Here is a 14,219-nt window from a genome sequence, read left to right as displayed (position 1 = left end):
TTTCACATAGAGCTATTTTATTCACACATCGGATGGAGCCCACAGGAAGCTGGGAAAATGAAAGAAATAGTGCAGAAGGCAGACCTGCACACAGAGAAGTTAATGGTGAACAAAGTTGGTGACTGCCTTTCCTACAGTATGCTTCAGTTAGCTGTTTTCCAAAATAAACCTTTAAATTTTAAAATAGTTTAGATTTACATGAAAGTTGTGGGAGTGCAGAGAATTTCTACATGTCTCACGTTCAGTTTTCTCTTAATCTCTTACATTAGTATGATACGTTTGTCACTATCAATGAATGAACTACTACAAATGAACATCGTAAGTTAGTTCACCAGTGAGATGTCTGGGAATTTTCACATCCTTGCTATCAATTTTGCTGGAGGCGGCAATGACAAATTTCTGGTGTGTTCTAGTGGAGAGCTGGATTGAGGGTCAGAGGTTTAATCACAAGTAGCAAACCACCACTCAGCTGCTCCAGGAAAACCACCCTCTTGCCTCTGTGGCCCCAGTGAGGATGATTGGAATGGTCCCGGGAGTCATGCAGGCCTGCAGTTTTCTCATGTGCTGAATGATGGGTTTCTTGCCACCGCCCAGCAGCTTTTGAGGCACATCTTCAGTAGGATAGTATCTAAGCATTTTTTGAAGTATAACCACTCAGATACCACCATTCTCGTCACCACCAACTGGTTTTGGGACAGTAGCAAGAACTTTCCCCTTCTTTTTCTTTTTAATACTGGGTTTAGCTGCTGAATACTTCCTCTTGTGCATGACCTTTGGAGAATATATAGCTGACTGGGAATAGCTGCCAATTCCTCTCACTACGACAAGGCTTCTGCTGCCATGGCGCTGCCCCTTCTGAGGAGCCTTGGCCTTGAGGTTACCCTTCTTAAGTTGCCACCAGCATCAGCCTTCTTGCCTTCAGGTTTCTTCTCCTTAGCATTTGTTTCTCAGTTTTTTCACCGACTATTTAGCAAGATGTGAAACAGAACTATTTATTCTTACAAGTTTAATATCCTTATAGTAGAAATTAATATCTATGCAAGTCTTTCAAATTTTATAAAAGAAACTCAATATCTAGTCATTTATTTGATTATAGATTATCATTTTGTTAGGTTTTGTTTTAATATTCAATGATACACATGAAGCACATACAAGAAATTCCAATTTTATAATTATATTACATTTTCCAGAGATTGGGCTGAAAAATCATTTATTTCCACATTTTTAGCTCAATTCAACTACCATTTAGAGAGTAATTATTATATTCCTGACACTGAATTAAGATTCTGGGTTACCTATATATAGGTAAAATGCTGAATCTACCTCTAAGAAGTAGACAGCACATATTATACATATATGATAAATTTACTATTATAGTAGCCTCTTAATGAATGTCCACACTTTCATTGAAAGCTATGTTAACTTTCTAATATAGACAATTTGATCATGGCATTCACAAGATTAACATATTTCAACAATTTTATTCTATATGTGGTAATATTGTAACTCCTTAGCTATATTGTATGCATTTCCTTAGTGACCATGAGTATATTTCAGACATATCTGCCTCTCTAAACTCCTCCTTATTTCCCATATCTAACTATTTGTGCTTTTTCTATATTTCTTCATAATATTTACTCAAATTGAAAGTATTATGGGCCATTAAAATTATAGGAATTATATCTAGGATGAAGAGTTTTCAAGTGAAAAAATCAAGTACCCCTCTAGAGAACTATAACTTCAAACATAAAATCTTTGTAATTTTTTAATTGACTTATTCTAACCTTCCATGAGTTAAGAATAGTTAGCTTCATATAGCTTATATTATGTGCTAAAGTCCAATTACTTTAAAACAGAGCAAATAGTGGGCCTCTTGGTTTGGTGAAATCAAAGCAAAAAGATTTGGACATGATCTACAGGACATGTCTGAAATTTATCTTTTAGTCATGAAAATAACTATCTTTTAGTCCTTAAAATGACTATTTAATAAGGCTAATTTGAATTTCATAGGGAAGATAAAGCCATGGAACATTTTTTTCTTTTTAACAAAATTAAATGTAAATTACTACAATATTAAAACAAAACATGATAAAAATAATATATAAATATACAACAAACTTTTAGAAATAAGAAAAATAATGTGGTCCTTTAAATAAAAACCAAGTAAGTGAGGTAAACATTACATAAATAGCATTGTTTTGGAAACAATTGAATACAGATTTAGTTTGAAGAAACTGCAAAGAGTGCTAAATAAAAAATATTGAAAATACAAACGAGAGGTCTAGAGATATAAAAGAAAAATTGAGATAAGTTATGTTTCATATTTGCACAATGAGAGATGAGAAAAAATAGGGGTCTCTTTCCAAGCTCTTTATTTTGTTCTGTTCATTTATTTACTTTTCTGGAAATGCCACACCATGTAGATCATCTTTTAATAAACATAGAAGAAAGACAAAATCAAAAGATAATTGACAAAAAAATTTCTAGAATTGCAAAAAGCATAAATCTCCAAAATCAGGACACAAAGTGAACACAATGAAAGCCAAATAACATATAATTAGTCAAAACAATGTTTATAAAGATAAGTTCCTGAAAGCAGTCAAAAGAAAAAAAAAAGCTAATGTACAATAATCAATACACAGACATTTACCTATTCACATTGACAAGAGAATCCAGATGACGACATAATAAAAGATCAAGCAATCAGCTAGAACTTCTAAAACATTTAATAGTATAAATTAAATGTAGATGTTTTAAGATGAGGATTAAAATTTTATCTTCAGCAGACTCCCAGTGTATTATTAGATAAAATAATATATGTCTCTGAAGGAAAAATACAGAGTGGGTCAAAGATAGGTTTACAGTTGTTAGTATATGAAACAATTTATTCTTATATTATTATATAAATCATAGTACAAATTTCCATACTAACAACTATAAACCTACTTTTGCCCCACCCTGCATTTAGCCTTGATGGACAGAGAGGGATTTAAGAAGTATTGGCCTAGTGACTTGGGTAAATTTAAATAAGCATTGGTTAGAAATACAGTATTAATTATGATGGCAGTATAAGACAACTTAGAAATACATTATTGAGTTAAAATAACATTTGAGAGAGATTATATTTCAGCATCCTTATTTTATTTTATTTATTTTATTTTATTTTATTTTTTTTTTATTTTTGTACCATAGAGTTTCTTTCTACTTAAGGAGTTCAATGAGTTAGTTGTCTGTTCACGCAATTGTAACACAAACTTGTTCTTAGAAGTTATTTCCTATGAAAATTACTGCAAATGTAGCATTTCTGTGCATCATTACCACAGTTGTGTTAAAACAGTATGTGTTATGGTAGAAAACACATATTTCAACTTCTTTATATATATATATATATATATATATATATAATTTTATTTTAATCATTGTTCAAGTACAGTTTTCTCCCTTTTACTCCCAATCCAGCCCACCCACCCAACTCTCCCCTCTTCCCTCCCATTACCACCCTCCCCCTAGTTTTTGTCCATGTGTCCTTTAAATTTGTTCCTGTAGCATCTTTATTTTATTGATTGATTTTGACTGTATGAAATTAAGTAGTGGCAATAAAATTTTAAGTGTAACTTCAAATAGAGCAGAATTAAACTGTGTAGCTATCAAGCCAGATGAAGAAGTAATAAAATATTTTAGAAATATTATTAAAGAGATGTTTTATGTAATAACTCGACTTCTTAAATGCAGAGAAACTAACAGATTGCACAGAAACAGAGATCGAATCCTGAGGAGGATTTGACCCCGTGATACTATTTGACACATAGCCAATGAATATGAGTGGCTTTTAGAAACTCAAAATGTCCAGCAAATGGCCTTTGGAAAGGAATGTGACCCTCCCCAGACCTTTATTTTAGCCCCCTGAGATCCATCTGGTACTTCTGGCCTTTAGGACTAAGCCACTAAATTTGTAGTAATTTGTTATAACATCACAAAAACAAATACAGTGATGATAAATACAAAATAATTACTTAGTAGTTGAGCAAATATTCACCACCATAACCAACAAAACATGAAGCATACACAGTTAGAAAATAAAATTTTACTGGGCATAATACCTTCTAGGTCTATTCATGTTGTCACAAATGTTAAGACTTCAGGGTTTTTTTGTTTGAGTAATATTCCATTGCATGTAGTACCACCTTTTCTTTATCCATTTGTCTATCAATAGACATTTACATTGCTTTTATATCTTGGCTCTTATAAATAATGCTGCAATGAACATAAGGCAGCATATATCTTTTTGGATTAGTGTTTTGAATTTCTAAAGATAAATATCCAGAAGTAAAATTTCTGGGTCATATGGAAGTTCTATTTTTAATTGTTTGAAGAACTTTCATACTGTTCTCTGTAGTGGCTGCACCAATCTGCATTCCCACTAACAGTGCTCAAGGGTTCCCTTGGCTTCATATTCACACCAACACATGTTATTTGTTCCTTTATAGACAACAGCCACTCAGACAGGTGTGAGATAATCTATCATTATGGGGTTTGTGATGTTGAACATTCTTTCATATTTCTATTAGCCATACGTATGTCCTCTTTGGAGAAATGTTTATTCACGTCTTCTGCCCATTGTTTTTTTAATATAATTTATTGATTATATTATCACAGTTGTCCCATTTCCCCTTCTCTATTCTCCTCTGTCTTGCATACTTCCTCTGACCCAAATTCCCACCCCCCTTAGTTTATGTCCATGGGTCATACACATAAGTTCTTTGGCTTCTCCATTTCCCATACTATTCTTAACCTCCCCCTGTCTGTTTTGTGCCTACCTATTATGCTTCCTATTCCCTGTACTTTTCCCTTCCATTCTCCTTTCCCCTTCCTCACTGATAAACCTCCATGTGATCTCCATTTCTGTGATTCTGATCCTGTTTTACTTGTTTGTTTATTTTTTTTTTTTTTAGTTTTCATTTTTGATAGCTGGGAGTTTGTTGTCATTTTATTGTTCAAACTTTTGATCTTCCTCTTTTTCTTAGATAACTCCCTTTAACATTTCATATTATAAGGGCTTGGTGATGATGAACTCCTTTAACTTGATATTATCTGGGAAGCACTTTATCTGCCCTTTCATTCTAAATGATAGCTTTGCTGAATAGAGTAATCTTGGATATAGGTCCTTGCCTTTCATGACTTGGAGTACTTCTTTCCAGCTTCTTCTTGCCTGCAAGGTTTCTTTTGAGAAATCAGCTGATAGTCTTATGGGAACCCCTTTGTAGGTAACTGTCCCCTTTTCTCTTGATGCTTTTAGGATTCTCTCCTTATCTTTCATCTTGGGTAATGTAATTATGATGTACATTGGTGTATGCCTCCTTAGGTCCAACTTCTTTGGGACTATCTGGGCTTCCTGGAGTTCCTAGAAGTTTATTTCTTTTGCCAGATTGGGGAAGTTCTCCTATTTGTTTTCACATAATTTTTCCATTTCTTGCTCTTCCTCTTGTTCTTCTGGCACTCCTATGATTCAGATGTTGGAATGCTTAAAGTTGTCCTGGGCTTTCCTAAGCCTCTTCTCATATTTTTAAATTCTTGTTTCTTCATTCTGTTCTGGATGACTGTTTATTTCTTCTTTTTGGTCCAGATCATTGTTTTGAGTCCTGGTTTCCTTCCTGTCACTGTTGGTTTCCTGTACATTTTCCTTTATTTCACTTTTCATAGCCTTCACTTTTTCCTCTATTTTGCAACCATATTCAACCATTTCTGTGAGCATCCTGATCACCAGTGTTTTGAACTGTGCATCTGATAGGTTGGCTATCTCTTTATCACTTAGTTGTATTTGCTATTGAGTTTTCATCTGTTCTTTCACCATTTTGCGGGGGTGTTCAGCATACCTGTTATGTAGTAAGGGGTGGGGCCTTAGGTATTTGCCTGGTCAGGGCAACCCATGTTCCTGTGTTGTGGTGCTGTATTTGAGGGAGGGGTCAGAGAGGGAACAATGCAGTCTGTTCAACTCTCAGCAGGCTTTCAGTCAATTCCTTTGCTACCCACAAGCAAATTGTACCCTTCTGATGCTGATTCCTGTGTCAGTGGGTTTGTGTACATTCTAGGACCCTGTGTCTCTCCAGTAGACTCTCCTATGAGGCTAGTGGTTTCTGCCACCTCAACCCCCACAGATTTTTCAGTCAGAAGTTTTGAGGCTTCATCCCCCGCCACTGGATCCCAGGGTTGTTCAGTCTGCCTTTCTCCCCAGTTGTTTCTCCTGGTTATCTGCACACAAACATGGACCACTAGCTCTACCAGCAGCTGCCTCTCTGTGAGTCCTCTCAGCCTGGCTGACTGACTCCACCCCTTCTACTGGTCTGGATGAATGTGTCTTCTTTAACTCCTTGGTTGTCAGACTTCCATACAATTCAATTTTTGTCAGTTCTGGTTGTTCTTTGTTTTTACATTTATTGTTATCCTTCTTTTGATTGTGTGAGAAGGCACAGTGTATCTACCTATGCCTGCATCTTAACAGGAAGTTATACCATTTTTTAATCAGATTGGTCTATGTGTGTGTGTATGTGCATTAATGTGTATATATTTTGGGCATTAAGTCCATATTGCAGGGGTGTCAAACTCATTTTCACCAGGGGCCACATCAGCCTTGTGGTTGCCTTTAAAGGACTGAATATAACTTTAGGACTGTATAAATGTAACTACTCCTTAACAGTTAAGTGAGAGCTCAACACTGCTGCTGGGTAGAAACAAGGTGTGAGGCCAGATAAAATAAGGTGGAGGGCCAGATTTTCCCCACAGGCCTTGTTTTTGCCACCTGTGCCATATTGGATATATCATTGGTAAATAATCTTGTCCTATTTGTAGGTTGTCTTTTCATTTGTTCATGGCTTCTTTTTACTGTGCAAAATTTTTTTTGTTTGATACAGTCCCATTTGTTTATTTTTCTTTTGTTTCTCTTGCTGGGGAGTCATAGCCCCCAAAATATTGCTGCAAGTAATTTAAAGGAGTTTTCTTCTGGGAGTTTTATGATTTTAGGTTTTACATTGAATTTTTTAATTCATAATGGCTTTACTTTTATATATGGTATAAGATATCAGTCAGAAAAAGACCAGTACATGTAATTTCACTTTCATGTGTAACTTAAAAGCAAAACAAATGAAAAGCAAAACAGAAATAAACTCATAGATACAGATAAGTAATTTGTAGTCACCAGATGGAAAGTGCTGGGGGGGATGAGTGATAAAGGTAAAAGGGATTAAGAAGTAGAAATCCCCCCCATTGTAATAATAGTCACAAGGATGTCAATTACAGCATAGAGAATGCCATCAGTAATATTATAATACTAGACTTATCAGAGAGATCATTCATGAGGTATGTAAACATCACTACATTGTACACCTGAAACTAATACAATATTGTATATCAACTCTAATTAAACAATAGATTAAAAAAAGAAAATGCAATTTTAAAAGAAGCAATTATTTACAACACTTCCAGAAATACAAAGTAGAAAAAATAAGCTTGACTAGACATGAGAAGTCCTTAGAAAAACACTGGTTTTGGGATTGCTAATTCTTTTTGAAGAAAACTTAAAACATCTAATCAATACACCCACATGTGACAACACATTTTCCAAGTGCCTAAATGGAGATCTGAAACCAAAACTAACTGTGTGAAAGGAGGAAGTTAGACAGAAGTGTACCAGAAAAGGAAATGTGTTTCTTTTGGGAAGACCAGGAAGACATAGAGAACAATTTGTTTCAGGAACTGAAAAAAGCCTGTGTCTTGGTGCTGCAGAGCAAAGTGGAGAACTTTGAGCTATAGCTTGTAGGGAAACCTGAAGCCAGAATTTATGGATATTTTATTAGTCTATGAATCAACTTCTGGAAATTAGACCTTATCTTTAATGCAGTGGGAAGACATATTAGTTTTAAATAAGCAAGTGACCTGAAAAAGTTTGCATTTTTAAACTATCCAGAAAGATGCTCTGCGCATTGAAAGTGGCATAAAGAATGAAAGCTGCAGACTCCCTTCATTCATTCATTCATTCATTCACTCAGGCAAGCAGGCAGCCAGTCAGTCCAGTCTAAATGAGAGTCTCAGCCTTCAGAAAGCTTTCATTTTGCTGGACAAAGAGACAGGCACGAAACAAATGAGCATAATAATACATATAGCTTTGTAAATGGCAGTGGATGCTATGGAAGCAGGAAGGGGAATAAAAAGCATAGGGGGCAGGATGATTAAGAATGGTCCTGTTGATGAAGTGACATTTCTTAAAGACTGTTAGAAGACGAAAGTGAACAAAGACCAGGGGAGTGTAAAATTTTATCTAATGTAATTTTTAAGCAGAAAAATACTGGAATATACCATACTTTAAAGTGCTCAGTATGTGGGGGTAGCAATAAGTAGTGATTGCTGTACTCATTTCTTTTGGGAATCCTCTGCATTTTTCATTTCTGATTCTTAAGTAAAGTTGTTCTTCTGGAACATTCTTCATCTTTATCCCATGCAGTCTTTCTAACCAAAGTCATCAAAACTTCAGTTGTCATTTTGGAAATCATTTTCTCCAGAACATCTCCTTGACTTTTAGTTTATGACATTTGCTCAGTCTATGTAATTGTCTAAGACCTTGAGCTTCTCTTTTGCTGTCCTCATCAGAGTTACTACTCTGTAGTGGCTGTGATGCAAAGGACTCTGTACTAGACTTCCTTCATTTCCAGACTCAGCCTATAGATACAAAATGACTGAAGAGGTCTGTGAATTGAAAGAAAAACATTTCCCTTATTTACAGCATTAAAAAATGCTTGTTTGATTAATATATCATTTGGGTACCCTTCCTGCCCCTTTGAATTAATCTGTTCAGCATTCATTCAACAGCTACTCATTTTTTTATTTTTTAAAGATTTTATTTATTTATTTTTAGAGAGAGGGGACAGGAAGGAGAAAGAGAGGGAAACATCAATGTGTGGTTGTCTCTTGTATGCCCCCTGCTGGGTACCTGGTCCACAACCTAGGCATGTGACTCCACTGGGAATCAAACTGGCAACGCTTTGCTTCACAGTCTGTCATTCAGTCCACTGAGCCACACTAGCCAGGGATCAACAATTACTTATTGATCACCTATAATGTAACAGCACCATGACCAGTGTTGGGTTTGTAGTGGTGAATAAGATAAACATGGTCCTTTTCTGATAAATCCTCTTAGAAGTTAATAAGAAAGGGTACATATCCTTAACAACTACCAACATGCTCAAATTTAGAGAGGAAAGCAATTAAATTAGGTCATGTGTTTTGATTCAAAACTAATGTTACTGATTACTTCCTTGACTAGCACTGTGGCTGGAGTGACAGGTGAATGAGACTAAGTTTTTACTATAAAGGAGTCATCATCTATCAGAAGATATTGATGACAGAGCTCAAGTGAATGAACTGTAGTGTGATTGTGTGACTTGCATCTGTGGGATCACAGAGAACCAACCAATGTTAACCATCTGAAGCTTTGGAAGAATTCACAAGGAGTTACATGTTATCTGGTTCTTGAGGATGGAACTGATTTACTATATGAGACCTCTCCATGACATTCTCAGTGAAAAGTAGAATGAATCAAGACACCATCAGTGACTTTTCAGAATTATTAAGCAGCCTTAATTTCCATTAAATATTTAAGAAACAGCATCATATTTTCTAAAATGTGTCGATGCTTAGTATGTAGTGACAGTTGCTATGGGAAATGTGACTCTTATAATTGGGATTGCAGATGAAGCTTTTTCTCATTTTCAGTCTTTTACGAAGGGGCATAAGAGTTACAGTGGTCAATATACAGCTCACAAAAATAATTGCTTGTTCTATAAATTAGTAAAGCACATGTAATTTTTAAAAATTCCTTAAAAATAACTATTCTATTGTATTCTGCCATTAATTGCTGTGAATTACTTTAACCCAAAGTCAATGCACAAACTCCTACCTCCTTCTCTATGGATTCAGCATCAGTCATAATTGTTTTTTAATTCCATTTCACTTAGAAAATTTAACTCTGTAGAGACTTGCTTCCATTATAGCACTGCTTCCTCAGTTAAAAAAGGTTATTAAGCTTATTTAAATCCCTGGTGCAGAGTACAAATTGCATGCAAAAATGTGTTTATATATGCAATCTGCATTTTCCTTCAGAGTTCATGATCTTTTATTAGACAATCAAAAGGGGTCAAGACCTGATAAAGGCTCAAAAGCCCTTGAAATTCTTTCTTTTTGCATTTTCCAGTTTTGGCAACCTTGAAAAGACTCCAGTAGAATGTTTGCATGAAAGCAATAAAAGTTACCTTAAAATATTCTTCTTATATCAAGGAAAATTTATTTCTCATGGTGCCCGGTACACAACTCATTCATAGTTCCTGTCCTTATCTGTGCTCTATGAATTACCCCAGATTGACAACTGCTGATATCTGAGGTGAAATCCTGTTTGTTGTAGTATGTCTGGTATTTCATACAATTTACTTCACATAGTTGGGCCCTCAGAGATGTGGAAAATTTGAATGAACAAATTATATGACTTTCTTTTTCAGTTCAGTATTGCCGGCTGAGTAAGTGTAGGGTGCAATGTGAGTCCTAATCATGCTGCTTTAACATGATTTGTTTGGTGGTTACATTCATTCTGTAACATAAGCTATTTAGGCCACAGTCCCTGGTGCATAGTAAATGTTTGATGAATATAAATGCATAATGAACATGTATCAATTAAGACAAAAAATCCATATCTGTAACTGCTTTTGTTTACTTAAAAACAAACAAAATGCTGAACATACTTCACCTTCAAGTATTCTATTATTTGTAATTCTATTTCCATTATTCATAACTCATTTTGTGGTCCTTTAATATTATAAAGTCGCCAGTGGGTTGTCTGAGCCGAAATACTTGCCACATGAGGATAGGACTTCATTTTAACCAAATCAGCAGCAGTGAGTCTCAATGCATTTTCATCATAATTTAGGGCCTCTTTGAAGCATGACAAATAATCCTTGTCTCTGATCATTGTACTACCTGAACAGTGATATGTCATTCATGTCTTCCCATTGTATTTTTGGAACTTCTCAGGGGTGGGGGTAACAAATGTACAATAAATACATCACTTGATTACATTTATATTCCAGAAAAATTCAATGTGTTAGGGGAAAAGTGGCAAACTTAAATGCTGATGAGAATACTAGAGTGAAAAGGACATTTTGACCACCCTCAGCTCCATCCTTCATTTTATGATTCAGAAACAAGGCTGAGATATGCTGACTATTTTCCTCAAGGTAATAACCAATTACAATTTGATCTAGAATTAAAGCATATGCTGATCACTCATATAGTTATTCCTCAAACATGTACTGAATAATTACGATGTTACAGGCACTATACTAGGCATATATTGAGTTAAAAGATAAATTCATGCTCTGAAGTTCTTTGGGACTCATAGAACTGACTGACAGTTTAGCAATAGTTACAAGGCTGCATAAACAGGGCCATGGGAGATGCAAATTTAAGTCATTCTCTTGAGATTAAGAAAAAATTCATATAGGGGAGATTGAGAGATAAATAAATGTAATATAAAGGGAAACAACAGGAAAAGACTGCAAGAGCAATGCTCTGACCATAGGAAACTTGTAATTCAACTAATGAGCCTGTGCTGGAAAACAAAGGGAATTTAAACAGGAAGTAATATCATAATGCAGTAATACATTTTCTGTTTAGAAAAATAAAATATTTCTAGTTGCAGTATGGAGGTTAGGTTGGAGCAGAAAGAGACAAAAAGCAGAACAACCATTCATTAAGATGTTTTTGTAGATATTTAGTCAAAAATAATGAGGAGCTAGAAATATAACAGTGATCATTGACATAGTAGATATTTAGGAGAATGAATAAGACTAATGAGTAAAAATATGGAAAAATGGGAAAAAATTTGCCCCCAGGTATTGTCTTGGGAAATTGAGTAAAAGCTGAGCTGTTCCAGGAAGCATTCCAGTCTTGTGCTAACTTGATTATAACAGTGATTCACTCACTGGGGCATGCATGCCCTTGCAAGAATGGCAGGGCCAAGGAGAACATTTAGGGTGAAAAATGATGCATCTGTCTAAGCCACTGTTTCTTGTTCAGATATTAATAATTTAAAGCATTATTTTCATGCCAACATAAACCCAACTATGTATGAAATAGTGTACCTTTATTTTAAGAAATGAAGCTTCAAAGAATTATGTAATTTTGTTACCTTAGACAGTCAGTGGAGCAGGAAGTCTTCCCCTTCGGCCAAGGTGGTGGCAGAGGGGGTTCTTACACTCCGTGCACTGAAAGCTAGAAAAATCAATGGATAGGGCCTCAAGCATGCATAATTGGAAAAGGAGAAAAGCCCTCTCCTCCCTATCCTTGTAAGAACCTTGGGCCTGAGCTAGAAGATTGAGATGGTTGTTGAGATGGGAGTCCACCAATCTCCTAGGTTGTACGGTACCTGAATAAAAACCTCTTTTCTTTTGCACCAGCACCTGCCTCACGAGTTTGGCTTCTGTGGTGACAGGGAGACAAACCTCCATTTTGTTTGATTACAATTTGAAGTTTGTGACAAAGCAGGGATTCAGCTCATGTCTTACAAGAGGCACCCTGGTGTGTCACAAGAATTTTTAAAACATGCAATACCTGACTATTTAGTCAGGGGCACTGACCTTATTTCCTTAGATTATCAAATAAAAAATGACAACAGCCAACACAACAATAGATGTTCAGTGTGAATGAATAAAAATTATACCTGTATTTTTATCAGATCAGCAAACAGTATATTTTTGGTGTGCTGCAGAATTATAGTAATTAGTTTATGTGTGCCATGAAGTGAAAAAAGTTGAAAATTGCTCACCTGAAGCAGTAGATCCTCCACAGATTCAGAGTATTGAAATTTCTCTGCCACTTGTGTTCTTTAATAAAAGATCTGAGAAAAGCTTAAAACAAGGTACTTCATCACAATGGCTGAAAAATTTGGTTGGTCTGTGCATTTGTTGCCATTTCTAATACTATTTCCAAACTTGGGGAAAGTCATGTATATTGCTTTTATTGAGAAAAAGCCTTCTTACAGGGGTGACAAATAAAATACAGGGCATCCAGCTAATTATTGATTTTTTTGTTACTATAAGTAAAACAGGCACCTTGTTACACAGGACGACCTATTGTTGATGGTCATTCCCTCTTTGCATACTGCAAATTTCTGTGCTGTTTTGAAACTTAATTTTATTTAAACCTCAGCTACCATTTTTTTTAATGAACAGCTTTTAACAATCTTTTTAAAAATGTATTATCTATTTCCTAGAAGTAACTGGTATGTCATCATTTTGCAAAACTGGGGATCTGTTTTAACTTCCATGATTATGGTGGCTTTGTATCCCTCATTTTGCATGGCTTGAGAAAATCTATTTTTATTTAATTAATTTTTTAACACATGTTCTCACAGGATGCCATAAGGAAATTCACATGTTTCATGCATTCAGCCTTGATGGTCTGGTTCCTTAAATCTAATTTCTACTTTACTTTTCTAACAAGCCACTCTTTTGCTACAAATCAAATCTAGTAATTCTAGTAGCAATAGTACTAATAGTTGTAACAGGCCCAATTTGAATAGTAGCAGCTATTCAAATACTCCAGTAGTATATGAAGAAAGTAAATAATCATTCTCAAGATGCTTATATTTCTCCTTAATTGCTTCATCTCAATCATAGACCAATTACTTCCTACAATTGCTATATGAAACCAAGTATGGACAAAAACCATATTTGATAATTTATGGCTGAGGCCATGCTATAATTTTTAAAATATGACTTACTCATAATTTAATGGTAAAGAAATGGAATTCAATACTGAAGATAATTTTCAATTTAATATGTATGAAAATTTCAGCAGATTATGTATAGAAACAGATTAAGATAATCTGTTTGATTATTTTCTTCATTCCAAGATTTTGACAATTTCAAGGTAACAAGAAAGGTTTAATAGACACATACTTAGAAAATAAAAATTATATGCACATTCAAAATACACACAAATTGTAAGACATACCTTGATTTAAAAATGTAAAAATTGAAGTAAAATGCACATTTTTTGCACATTATGTAAAATAATATTTATATAAGCTATTTTATTGGATAATGAACAGTAAATTATTTTTATTGTACTTGTTAATAGACAAAACAAGATACTTAGGGTATGTATTAGGAGAGACAAAA

The 14,219-nt window shown here is 34.8% G+C and overlaps 1 pseudogene; it reads right to left on the bottom strand.

The window, feature by feature from the left end:
* Positions 1-303: 303 nt before the first annotated feature.
* LOC114508819 lies at positions 304-12,545 on the bottom strand (annotated as a pseudogene).
* Between the last annotated feature and the right edge of the window lie 1,674 nt (positions 12,546-14,219).

This window comes from Phyllostomus discolor, chromosome 11, assembly GCF_004126475.2.
Source record: "Phyllostomus discolor isolate MPI-MPIP mPhyDis1 chromosome 11, mPhyDis1.pri.v3, whole genome shotgun sequence".
In the NCBI taxonomy this organism is placed as follows: domain Eukaryota; kingdom Metazoa; phylum Chordata; class Mammalia; order Chiroptera; family Phyllostomidae; genus Phyllostomus; species Phyllostomus discolor.
Note: the sequence above shows the minus strand (reverse complement) of the source record. Positions and strands in the feature narration are given on the sequence as shown.